Raw genomic sequence first — 12944 nt, 5'->3', positions numbered from 1 at the left:
AGGAAAGAAGAGAACCAGGATAATAATAAAAATTATGATTTAGTTCTCCTAACAGCCCTCTGATGTAGGCACTATTATTATTCCCATTTTACAATTGAGGAAACTGAATAGTTAAGTCAGCAGAAGTATGTGTGATTTCCTTTCCCTTTGAATTCCTCCATTTTCCCAAAATTTTACCAAAATCTTTAAAATTATAGGTGAGTATGAGTCTGGATATTTTTGTTGAACGTGAATACCAGCGCTAAGTCCCACGTGTGGGTTGAACTAGAGTGAAGAGGAGGCTGTAGTACATGCCGGGCGTTGATGAACCACACATTCGCACCTTCGAAAGTTCGCAACTAGAAGGTTCGTATGTAGGGGACTTACCGTACAAGAATAGCCACCACCATGCAACGCTGAGGACAGAGGGTTACACGTGAGTGCCGTAATTAGCTGAATTGCTGGGAAGCAGAAGGAATGTTCTTTACATCTGCAGGGATTCAAACTAAAGTAACCCTGGAGTGATGGAAGAATTTTCAATGGATGTGTGAGCACAGAAAGTGCTTTCAAAAAACAAACAAAAAAAGGACTAAAATGATGGTTTATACAAATATCTGTTTTCCTTCTGGGAACCTGGAGTTTCGGTATGTTCTACAGAAGGGTGCCCACATGACCAGCCCCAAATTAAAACCACAGGCACTGAGTCACTAATGAGCGTCCCTGTTCGCAACATTTCACATGTGTTGTCACAGCTCGTTGATGAAAGAATTAAGCAAGTCCATTGTGATTCCACTGAGCAAGGACTCTTGGAAGCTTGAGCTCAGTTTCCTCTGGACTCCACCACAGGTGGTATTTTTTTCCCTTTGAAGATTTTGCTTTGAATGTTTTCACTGTAACAAACCCTAAGTGTGAAAATGACAACATGGTGAGTCCTGTGAGTTTTCTTAGGGAAGCATCAAACTTGGGGGCTGCCTTGGTGACCTTGGAGGCAGTAGGGCAATAAAAAGGTTTTAAGCATAAAATGTATTACATGAGGACAACATTTCATGAGAGAAGTGGAATGGAAGGGTGAATTCTAAGAGCATAAGGAGGGAGGTAACATTTTTCAACAGTTGAACAAAATCTTACTCACCATTTTTTAAATGGAGGATTCTGGGTACCAAACACTATGATATTTAGAATCCATTGGATACATTTAAAAGAGTGACATAAAATATGTTTTTAAATGTCAGTATTTATAATTTAGTGAAAATTTAAATTTATAGAAAATTTAGAAATATGTAAAGGAATCTGCATATTTATTTCTAAAATTTAGGGAAATAAATAAAATTTAAGACTATATGACAATTACTATAAAACAGAGGTTCTTGCTCTTAAAGAGGGTTACATATTCTTTAGTGAATCTGATGGAAGCTATGGAAGCTCTCACAAGAAAAATTGCACATATGCATACACCTACAAAATTCTGTATATGGGGACTTCTGCTTCCAGTCAAAATGGAATAACAGGGACCAGATTTACCCTAATGACAAAAACAACAGAAAAACACAAAGTATATACAAAACAACAGTTTTGAGACACTGGATATTAGGCAACAAAGGATATTGTTTCCTATCTCTCATTGTCCATGAGAGACAGGAAACAAATGAGGTGAGCCCTATGATTGCCCCAGTTTGCTACCTTGAGAAAATTTCTAGGTGTAGGGCAGAAACGGACAACCCAGGCAGAGCCTCACTGATCCCTTGAGTTAAGGAGCTGGAGCTGAGAGTCCAGGTAGACATGAGTGGCTAGCATTCACAGGAAAGAATTCCAGAGAGGGAGAGAACTGCACAATAATACCTGGAAATTTGCAGAAGTCTTTCCCAAGTTTCAGCAGATCAGTGCATCTGTATGAGGAAATTGCCTCGAGGAATGAACTGTCAGAAAGGATAGAGGAAACAGTACTCAGTGCTCACAAGGGACAAAAATAATGCCCATTCCCACCAGCCAGACTGGAACACTTCATAATTCATGGAATGTTGGTTAGAGTACTCTTAAGAGTTTTGATCCAGTATTGGAGAATAATTAGCCCTAGACTAAACACTGCTCTGTCCTACCAAAAAATCTTAAAAGCAAGACCTGAAAACTTCAGCTGTTTCCTAGTAACTTAGGTGATTCCCACAGTAAAAATCAAAAATATTTATAAGTATACAATATCTAACACCCAAAAAGGTAAAATTTATGATGACTGCCATCCAATCAAAAATTACCAGGCATGCAAAGAAGCAGGAAACGAGGACCAATAAGATAAAACAGACCAATGAATTGAAACCATCCATAACTGACACGTTACAATTAGCAGACAAGGACATTAGGATAATTATTATTACCACTGTATTCCATACATCCAAAAAGTTAAGTATAAACAGGTAAATATTAATAATATTCAAATCAAACTTCTAGAAATGAAAACGATATCTGAGATTTAAAAAAATGCATTGAATGGGCTCAATGGCAGGTTAGACATGACGGAAGAAACTACAATGACATAGCAGCAGTAACTATCCAAAATACAACAGGAAAAAGAGGATCAATTCATCAAGGGTACCTAACAATACTAAATGTTTAGATACTTGAAAGCAGAGATTCAAAATACATGAAGGAAAAATGGATAAAACTATAAGGACAAATAAACAAATCTGCATTTGCACACAGGCAGAACACTCTTTGACATAAATTGCAGCAAGATCTTTTTTAACCCACCTCCTAGAGTAATGAGAATAAAAACAGAAATAAACAAATGGGACCTAATGAAACTTAATCTTTTGCACAGCAAAGGAAACCATAAACAAGACAAAAAGACATCTCTCAGAATGGGAGAAAATATTTGCAAATGAAGCAACTGACAAAGGATTAATCTCCAAGATATACAAACAGCTCATGGAGCTCAGTATCAAAAAAACAAACAACCCAGTCAAAAAATGGGCAAAGGCCTAAATAGACATTTCACCAAAGAAGACATATAGATGGCCGATGAACACATGAAAAGATACACAACATCACTAATTATTAGAAAAATGCAAATCAAAACTGCAATGAGATATCACCTCACACCGGTCAGAATGGCTATCATCAAGAAATCTGCAAACAGTAAATGCTGGAGAGGGTGTGGAGAAAAGGGAACCCTCTTGCACTGTTGGTGGGAATGTAAATTGGTACAGCCACTATGGAGAACATATGGAGGTTCCTTAAAAAACTAAAAATAGAACTACCATATGACCCAGCAATCCCACTATTAGGCATATACCCTGAGAAAACCATAATTCAAAAAGGCTCATGCACCCCAATGTTCATTGCAGCACTATTTACAATATCAAGAACATAGAAACAACCTAAATACCCATCAACAGAGGAATGGATAAAGAAGATGTGGTACGTATATACAACGGAATATTACTCAGCCATTAAAAAGGAACGAAATTGGGTCATTTGTAGAGACATGGATGGACCTAGAGACTGTCATACAGAGTGAAGTGAGTCAGAAAGAGAAAAACAAATATATATTACCTCATATATGTGGAATCTGAAAAAAATTGGTATAGACGATCTTATTTACAAAGCAGAAATAGAGCCACAGTTGCAGAGAACAAACGTATGGATAACAAGGGGTAAGGGTGGGAGGGTGGGATGAACTGGGAGATTGGGATTGACATATATACACTATTGATACTATGTATAAAATAGATAACTAATGAGAACCTACTGTATAGCACAGGGAACTCTCTCTACTCAATGATCTGTGGTGATCTAAATGGGAAGGAAATCCAAAAAAGAGGGGATATATGTATATGTCATTCACTTTGCTGTACAGTAGAAACTAACATAACATTGTAAAGCAACTATACTCCAACAAAAATTTTTTAAAAATACATGAAGGAAAAACTGATAAAACTATAAGGGCAAATAGACAAATCCACATTTATAGTTGGATGCTTTAATACTTGTATGTTGACGATTGATTTAAAAAATAAAAGATCAGGAAAAATATAGATGACTTGAAAATAATTCCAAATAACTTGATCTAATTAACATTTGTGGAACATGCCACACAATAGTGCAACACTCATACTGTTCAAGTGCACATGAAACGCTGATCAGCACAGATCACATTCTGAGCAATAAAACATTTCAATAGTTTAAAAGATTCAAGTCATACAAAGGCTGTCCTCGTAACAAATGGAATTAAATTAGAAATAAAAAACTGACAGATCTCTTTAAAAATCAACAAATATTTGGAAACTATACAACATACTTCTAAATACCCTATGCATCAAATAATAAATCAAAAGGAAAATTAGGAAGTATTTTGAATGGAATAAAAATATAAACACAAGGGGCTTCCCTGGTGGCACAGTGGTTGAGAGTCTGCCTGCCGATGCAGGGCACACAGGTTCGTGCCCTGGTCCGGGAAGATCCCACATGCCACGGAGCAGCTGGGCCCGTGAGCCATGGCTGCTGAGCCTGTGCGTCCGGAGCCTGTGCTCTGCAACGGGAGAAGCCACAACAGTGAGAGGCCCCCGTACTGCAAAAAAAAAAAAAAAAAAAAGAAACACAAAATAACAAAATGTATGGTATGTATGTATGGTATGCTGATAAAGCAGTACTTAGGGGAAAATTTATAGCACTAAACACATGTATCAGAAAAGAATACGGTCTCACATCAATGACCTCAGCTTTCATTCTATGAAACTAAAAAATAAACAAAGTAAACACAAAGAAAGCAGAGGGAATGAAACAATAACAATCAGAACGGAACCAATGAAACTGAAAACAGAAAAACAATAGAGCCAATCAATGTAACCAAAATCTAGTCCCTTAAGAAAACTAACTGATAACTAATTGAAAACTAAATTGATACCCTTACCCAGACTAGTCAGTTAAAAAAAAGATACAAATTACCAATATCAATAATTACTATAAATTCTATAGATATTAAAAGGATGATAAGAAAATGCTAAACTATTTTTATGCCAACAAATTCAACCACTAAGATGAAATGGACAAAGTCCTTGAAAGGCACAAACAACCAAAGTCTAATCAAGAAGAAATACATAAACTAAATGGCTCAATATCTATAAAACAACTGAATCTGTAGCAAAGCCTGGAGCAATGCATCAACAAGCCAAAGAATGCCAAGGATTGCCAGCAACCACAAGAATCTAGTAGGAGGCAAGAAAAGATACTTTCTAGAGGCTTCAGAGAGAGCATGGCTCTTGGACACCTTGATTTTACACTCCTCGCCTCTAGGACTGTGAGAGAACAAATTTCTGCTATTTCAAGTCACTTAGTTTGTGGCACTTTGTTATAACAGCGCTAAAGACGTAGTACAGTGACAAAGAGGGATTTATCCCATGAATGCAAATGTAGGTTAATATTAAAAATCAATTAATATAATCTACCATATTAATATAGTAAAAAATGATCATCTCAATAGATGCAGAGAAAGCAATTGACAAAATTCTATGTCTATTCTTGATAAAAACTCTCAGCAAAGTAGGAATAGAAGGGAATGCCTTCAACTTCATTTTAAAAACCTACAGCTAATACCATACATAATGATGAAAGACTGAAGATTTTCTCCCTAAGATCAGTAGCAAGATAGTGATGTCCTCTCTCAGCATTTCTATTCAACATCATATTAGAAGACCTACTCAGTGCAATATGCTAAGAAAAAGAAAGAAAAGCCATCCGCATTGGAAAGAAAGTAGTAAAACTGTCTTTGCTCACAAATAACATGACCATCTATGCAGATACAATCTGATGGAATCTACAACAAAGCTACTAGAACCAATAAGTGAATTTAGCAAGGTTTATGGGATACAAAATCAATATACAAAAATCAACTGTATTTCTATATACTATCAACAAGCAATCAGAAATTAAAACAAAAATTATGATTTACAATAGCATAAAAAATATTAACTACTGAGTGTTAGATCTACCAAAAATGAGAAAGACCTATACAAGGAAAACTATAAAACACTGCTGAGATAAATTTTTAAAGACCTAAATAAAGGAGAAGTATACTGTGTACATGGGTTGAAATACTGTTCAGGTGTCAATTCTCCCCCAAATTGATCTGTAGACTCATATAATTTCAATCCAACTACCAACAATATATTTTTGCAGAAATTGACAAGTCAATTTCAAATTTTACATGGAAATGCTAAGGACATGAAATAGAGAAAACCACTTTGAAAAAGAACAAAGTTGTATGACTGATACTACCTGATTTCAAGACTTTTTCTAAAGCTATGGGAACTAAAATAAGGTGATCGTGACAAATAGATCAAGGAAATAGAATCGAAAATTCAGAAAAAGAACATATATGTACATATAGGAACAACAAATTTCGACAAAGTTTCAATATCATCTCAGTGAAGAATATCCACATGCAAAAAATCCTTTAAAACAGATCATACACCTAAAGGTAAAGGCTAAGACTAGAAATTTCCCAGAAAAAAAAAGAAAAAGGAAGAAACCTTTATGACCTTAGGTTAGGACAGATCATACACCTAAAGGTAAAGGCTAAGACTAGAAATTTCCCAGAGAAAAAAAAGAAAAAGGAAGAAATCTTTATGACCTTAGGTTAGGCAATGCTTTCTTAGCAACAACATCAAAAGCACAAATGACAAAAGAACAAAAGGTGAATTGGACTTCTTCAAAATGAAAAGCTTTTCTGCTGCAAATGATACCGTCAGGAAAGTAAAAAAGACAACCCACAGAATGGGGGAAAATTTATTCTATGGTTTATATATCTGATAAGGGACTTGTATCCACAAGGTTAATAAGAGTGACTCCCTTTTTTTTCATTTTTTTAAAAAATTTTTATTGAAATATTGTTGATTTACAATGTCATGCTAGTTTCAGGTATACAGCAAATTGATTCAGTTATACATATATACAAAAATATACACTTTTTTTTAACATTCTCTTCCCTTATAGGTTATTACAAAATATTGAGTATGGTTCCCTGTGCTACAGAGTAGATCCTTGTTGGTTACCTATTTTATGTATAGTAGTGTGTATATTTTAATCCCAAACTGCTAATTTATCCTTCCTCCACCATTTCCTCTTTGGTAACCGTAAGTTTATTTTCTATGTCTGTGAGTCTATTTCTGTTCTGTAAATAAGTTCATTTACAGATGGCCAAAAGTCACATGAAAAGCTGCTCAGCATTGCTAATTAGTAGAGAAACACAAATCAAAACTACGATGAGGTATCACCTCACACCAGTCAGAATGGCATTATCAAAAAGTCTACAAAAAATAGATGCTGGAGAGAGTGTGGAGAAAAAGGAACCCTCTACACTGTTGGTGGGAATGTAAACTGGTATAGCCACTATGGAGAACAGTATGGAGGGTCCTTAAAAAACTAAAAATAGAGCTACCATATGATCCTGCAATCCCACTCCTGGGCATATACCCTGAGAAAGCATAATTCAAAGAGGCACATGCACCCCAATGTTCATAGCAGCACTGTTTACAATAGCCAAGACATGGCAGCAATGTAAGTGTCCATCAACACAAAAACTTGTACAACAATATTTATAGGAGCATTATTCAAAATAGCCAAAAAAGTGGAAACTCAAATGTCCATTAGTTTATAAATGGATCAATAAAATATACTGATACGTGGTACTCCACGCATGAACCTTGAAAACATATGCAAAAAGAAAGAAACCAGTCACAAAGTCTGACTCCGTTTATATGAAATGTGTAGAATAGGCAAATCTATAGAGAAGAAAGTAGTGTCTGTCTAGGGCTCAGGGGAGTGGGTACTGTGGTGTGACCATTTAATGGGTAGGGGGCTTCTTTGGGGGATAATAAAAAGGTCCTAAATTTGAGTGTGACGATAGTTGAAAAGCTGTGAATGTGCAAAGACCATTAGATATACTTTAAATGGCTGAACTGTATAGTATATATGTAAATTATATCTCAATAAATAAACAGTTTTTAAAAATAAAAAGCAATTCAGTGAAGAAAGGATAGTCTTATCATCAAATGGTGCTGGAAAAATTAGATATCCATAAGCAAAATGATGAAATTTATACCCTATACAGAAATTAACTCAAAATGGGTCCCAGCAGTAAAGGCTCAGGAGAAAAGAAAAGTCAAGTTTGCGGGGGGAGTCGACAGCTGTTGAGACGATAAAGGCCTCAGAAGGGCTCCAAATACAATAAGAACTAAGGATGCCCATCAACAGAATTTCTGAAACTTGCCCAAAGACAAGAATCATCTGGACTGACCCCTTAAAATAATCTTTTTAAACATCAGTAACTCAGGCTCCTAGTGAATCAGATTCTCTATGGGAGAAATTTGGTCAACTCTAACTTAATATGCACCCCATGTAAGCCCTATCATTGAAGGAAGTTTAGAAAATACTGCCCTGATGTACATATTTTTGCTTGTAAATGAATATAAAATATAGCAAAAAAAAATTAAATGACCTATTTGGGTCTGTAATGATTCCAACGTACAGTATGAAACTCATTTGTATACGAAGGGCTATACAGTATAGGGTTTCAGAATCCAGGCTTTACAGCTGGACAGTTGGAATTTACACCCACACTCCACCAATGGAAGTTAAATAGTCTACCCTCATTAACAATATGGGAATAATAAACGCATCTAACATGTTTGTGGGCAAGGAATTGAAAAACGTCTCCAAGAAAAGCATTTAACGAAGTGCCTAAGACATGGTAAACTTCCCATAAACTGGAGCTCTTATCATTGTCACATAATAACAAAACCCTCCCACCAAATTCTATGTTTTAACTGCCCACAGCCTCCTAAGAATGGTGGAGCCCCCATCAGTTCGCAAATCCCTTTGATCAGGCTGGGGGTGCTAATGCTAAATCCTTCATAATAAAGGGGTGAGAAATTGGGAAGAGAGGCATCAGGCTGAACCTGGCTGAAAAGGGGGGCAAAGGAGATACTACCCCCCATTTTCTTCATCCCCATAGAAGAGTCCATCCAAGACAGAAATGTCTAGTGAATAGTTTTACATTTTACTGGGGAATTATGACTTAAACTCACTCCTCTGTCTTGCCCATTAAAACTCTAAGTTGATCATTAAGATTTTTCTGAACATCTAATCTTTAAAGGAAACGTGAAAGAGGAGCCACGTTGATGGGCTTGACACAGTGCGAAACAGCAGCTCCAAGGAGTAGGTGACAGGTGGCACTGGGGCACAATAAAAATAATGAAATAAGTCCGCTACTATTTTTTTTTAAATCTCTCAATGTTAATATTATAACTTTTTAATGAAAGTTGCCCCAGCGATAAAGCCTTATTCCTGGAGGAAGAGGTAAGTCTCTCCCCTAAAGGGAAAAGGTATTCCTGGTTTAGTCTCTTACGCCTGGATTTGAGGAATCTAACACTCTGGGGAGCATTCCAAGTGGATGTGGAAAGATGAACTGGGCCAAACGAAGGTGGCCTGGGAGCCAGATAAGAAGACCTCTGCCAGGAGGCCTCACACTTGAAGACAAGTCATCTATGCCTTGTGAGACCAAATACAGAGGCAGGCTTCACTCATTTCCAGTTCATTACCATCAAACCCTCAATAAAACTGCATGCAGCTTCTACCTAGCTGTGTCGCGGGGTATTAAAGCAAGGATCTGTGGTCCCCTGTTCAGCATCATCATTTAAGAGAGAACAATGGCTCCTGGGGGCCAGCAGGGTGGTGACAGTAACTGGTACAAAATTCCAAGAAATAGTGAATCTCTAGGAAGAATCACAGCAGGAAGATCAACTAGCCGTTTCCTATTCTCTCTTCGTTGCCAACAATGTGGGTTTAAATTGTATTTGCTTCTCTCACAACTACAAATATTGGCTCTTGCTGAACCAATGTCTTGAACTGTTTTCTTAATTCTACATAAAATTTGGTTCGACTCAGTGATAGATTTAATAGATCGAAACTATCACCAAATTTAATAGATTGAAACTATCACCAAATTCACTATTGGATTGTTTTATTGATCTAACACTGCCAAAGAGCCGTCACTTTCTAAAATCCCTTCATTTTCCCTTTGCTTCCACCTCCACCATCCACCCGTTGGCCTTCTTCCTGGACCGTGCCACAGAGAACATTTCACCCCTTCACAAACTTGACTGCTTACCAACAGCGAGTAGGAAACAGCAACGCGACACTGAGATGTGAATGCTGAGCGGCCAGCCAAGGTTATTCGCCACTCCATGGATTCGTGAAATTCATATTTGTGCTCAGCTAGACTATAAATGACTATGTGCAGGTCATGGGATTTATGTGTGTCCTGAGTCATTAAAATCATGAATACTAAATCCTCAAATACTAAGATGCTAGTGAAGAAAATCTCACTGTGACAAGCTAAGTGTCCACCCCTATGGCTCTTGCATCTCCATCACCCAGACATGTCAATCACCAGTGCTCGTAATGATGCATGTGATGGAGTATTTAAAGAAGCACAGGGACATTTCTATTTCGACTCTACAGTTCTCACAACGTCTAATCTAACACAGAGATCTGTACATAGAAAAAATGTCAATCAATGTTTGTCAAGTGGTATGCTCTATTTAAAAAGGCAGATAGGGCTTCCCTGGTGACGCAGTGGTTGAGAGTCCGCCTGCCGATGCAGGGGACAGGGTTCGTGCCCCGGTCCGGGAGGATCCCACAATGCCGTGGAGCGGCTGGGCCCCATGAGCCATGGCCGCTGAGCCTGCGCATCCGGAGCCTGCGCTCCGCAACGGGAGAGGCCACAACAGTGAGAGGCCCGCGTACCGCAAAAAAAAAAAAAAAAAAAAAAAGGCAGATAAAAAACAACCGTTTCTAAAATTAAAATTAATTCACCATTCTAATGAAATTAATCCTAACAGTAGTGGATATCTAATATGGACCAAACATGTAAACATGTGATATCTAATGTATACTTGTAGGCTAAAAGAAGTTAGATGGTAGACACAGGGAAAGGATTTGTGGTTGCCAAGAGGGAGGAGGGGCAGGGGAGGGTTGGACTGGGAGTTTGGGATCAGCAGATGCAAACTACTGTGTCTAGAATGGATAAACAACAATGTCCTATTGTGTAGCTCAGGGAACTATATCCAATATCCTGTTATAAACCACAATGGAGAAGAATATGAAAAAGAATATATATACATATATAACACATATATGTGCGTGTATATATATATGTATACATATATATACACATCACTTTGCTGAACACCAGAAACTAACACATTGTAAATCAACCATACTTCAATTAAAACAAACAAACAAAAAAAGTTAGGGTGGTTTCCTAAGGTCACAAAGCTGTGAGCTGTGGAACCAGATGTAAATCCAGGTCTCTATAATTCTGAAGGCAGGGTTGCCTCTCAAAGAAACCATCTGGAAAGAACCCTCAAAGAGGAGAGAGAAAGGAAGTGGAGGCTGGATGGTTGAAGGGGATGATACGTCTAGTAACCCAAGGTGATTAGAGGCCCAAGTAAAAGCCCACACTGTCATCTAAGACCTTGGCTGTCTCCAGACCTGGCATATGCTGAGTTACCAAGTGTTTCTGAAATTAGAAGTGATATTGGACAAATGATCATTGTAAATAACTCTTGGCTACAACCATTGAATGTGTGATGAGGAAAGGGCCTTTCCCTATGATGGTGCCTCTCCCCACATCCTTTGATGGAGCTCACTCTACCCTTTTGGTATTCTCAGGACACTCTTTCTTAAACCCCCCTCTCGGGTATTCTGGCCACTCTGAGTTGTCAGTGGCTAATACCAATATAAAGGTTTTAACTGTAATGCTCCTGAAGCCCTGATGTGAGAACTTCAGAACATCAGTAGACCTAGAGTCTGCATGTGAAGACTGGGGATGAGCTGGAACCTTTCTAGGGGTCATGAAATGGCCACCTATTGGTAGGCACCTAGGCCTCAGAAGGTATAAGCCCTGCCGCATCAAATAGACCTGAAATCTGTGCAACTGCTTTTGAATTACGGTGTATAAAATAAGCCTCTACAATCAAAGGAAAGACAACCTGGGAATACCTTAGGAAGTAAAATTGATTTGATTTGATTTTAAAAAGGAATTTTTAAAATGGCTTTGAATATGTGCATTCATCTATGCTTTTTTTTTTTTTTTGCAGTACGCGGGCCTCTCACTGTTGCAGCCTCTCCCGTTGCGGAGCACAGGCTCCTGACACGCAGGCTCAGTGGCCATGGCTCACGGGCCCAGCCGCTCCGCGGCATGTGGGATCTTCACGGACCGGGGCACGAACCCGTGTCCCCCGCATCGGCAGGCGGACTCTCAACCACTGCGCCACCAGGGAAGCCCCCCCATAATATGCTTTTGACAGACTTAGGTTAAAGCAACTGAAGAAAAAAAAGTAGAATTTAAAGCATATCCAGGGCTTTCAAAGCATCGTACAAGCTTCACTGACAAACACAAAAAGAAGCTTCAAACTACAAAATAAGAACAATGAGAATCAAAGGCAAAGGAAAATTAACAAACAGGATAAAAGCAAGGTGTTCTTTCTTCCCCAGGAATATTTTTAGCTTATTGCTTCTTGTTAAAGTTTACTGCGTGTCATTATAATCCTGGGCATGAGTTCTTTGTGAATATATGAATTGCTTTGTTTCAGAAAGTTTGTTTGGGAGGAGGCAATGGCATTATTATACACATTTAGCAGAATGTACCCTGTGGTCTGTTGAATCAAGCTAAACTCCACATTCAAGACCTTACCAACTGACTCCATTCTATTTCTTCAGCTTTGTCCCCACAGCTCCCTCTGTCTGAAATGCCACTCCCCCCCTCTATGTATCCAAATCCTTCCCATCCTTCAAGACCCAAATCAAAAGCCAACACTTCCCCAGAATATTTCTCAGTCTCCCCCAGGACATAAGGATGATCTCCTCCCTCCTTTTAATTTCCACATCATTCTATCCATACATGCCCACAA

At 38.0% G+C, this 12944-nt stretch overlaps 1 long non-coding RNA gene across 2 annotated transcripts in view; it reads right to left on the bottom strand.

Annotated features, from left to right (window-relative positions):
- The window catches only part of LOC114900869, a 116549-nt gene that overhangs the window by 81187 nt on the left and 22418 nt on the right, over positions 1–12944 (bottom strand). The window contains exon 1 of one of the 2 annotated variants that reach the window (XR_003794961.1): positions 1819–1875. The exons of the other annotated variant lie outside the window; for it this stretch is intronic. This is a non-coding gene — a long non-coding RNA (uncharacterized LOC114900869). Of the gene's footprint in view, positions 1–1818; positions 1876–12944 lie in introns of those variants that run through there. 2 annotated transcript variants of the gene reach the window in all.

This window comes from Monodon monoceros, unplaced genomic scaffold (genome assembly GCF_005190385.1).
Source record: "Monodon monoceros isolate NGI ecotype Baffin Bay Population unplaced genomic scaffold, NGI_Narwhal_1 Super_Scaffold_19, whole genome shotgun sequence".
Lineage (NCBI taxonomy): Eukaryota > Metazoa > Chordata > Mammalia > Artiodactyla > Monodontidae > Monodon > Monodon monoceros.
The sequence above is the reverse complement of the archived record's forward strand: the minus strand, read 5'-3'. Positions and strand labels throughout refer to the sequence as shown.